This window comes from Etheostoma spectabile, unplaced genomic scaffold, assembly GCF_008692095.1.
Source record: "Etheostoma spectabile isolate EspeVRDwgs_2016 unplaced genomic scaffold, UIUC_Espe_1.0 scaffold333, whole genome shotgun sequence".
NCBI lineage: Eukaryota > Metazoa > Chordata > Actinopteri > Perciformes > Percidae > Etheostoma > Etheostoma spectabile.
Genome location: NW_022605586.1, coordinates 745,577 through 746,335, shown reverse-complemented (window position 1 = coordinate 746,335; position 759 = coordinate 745,577). Strand labels below are relative to the sequence as shown.

General features: G+C 48.6%; 1 long non-coding RNA gene across 1 annotated transcript in view; it reads right to left on the bottom strand.

The window, feature by feature from the left end:
* The window catches only part of LOC116686223 (uncharacterized), a 13,804-nt gene that overhangs the window by 11,681 nt on the left and 1,364 nt on the right, over nucleotides 1-759 (bottom strand). The window lies entirely within an intron of this gene.

Below are 759 nucleotides of genomic sequence, written 5' to 3'. Positions count from 1 at the left end.
TCACCGGGTGGGCCGATCTGCCCCAGTGGGACTGGGTGAATTGGCAAGCGGTCTGCCTGGCCGTTCATACTGTGGAAGACGTTGAAGACATTTGGATAATATGAATTCTGTTGGTGGGGTTCCTGTTTGTCGGACTTGGAGTCGCCCTGACTTATCGGAAAATTGGTAAGACAGCCACCAGCAAATTTACCCACAAGCTGTCTGGGGAAGTTAAAGAGTGCTTACATGGAGTGATTGAGAGGATGAAGGTTATACATCTGAGGGCTGACCAGTCCAGTGAACTGTCTCCGAATATCTCAGACCAGACCGTAGAAGCGCAGAGGGGGATTGATACAATCAGGGCTCAGTCGGTGGAGTTGCGGAATGACAAAATCGCTACATGAACTGGATGCACGTATGACGCTGAGGTCGGTAGCAAATGATTGAATAACATTGATTCAAACAAATTCCACCGAGTCAACCTAAATTTGGACTGAAATTGTTCAACTATTTCCTCCCCCCACTCTCCCTTCACCCGAGCAGGAAAACAACTCGCAGCTGGACTTCTATCTTGTCCTGTGCACTGGTTATCTCCTCAAGGTCAAGCCAAATGAACTGAGCTTTTAACAACATAGACAGTCGGCTGCTCCACATTCACACACACAACTCATTATCTTACACACACACACACCATACACTTCCCCCCCATCCCCCCCCGTATCCGTCTGTCTGCCTCGGTTTTGTGTTTCTCATACCCTCCCAAGCCACCTCAAAAAATTC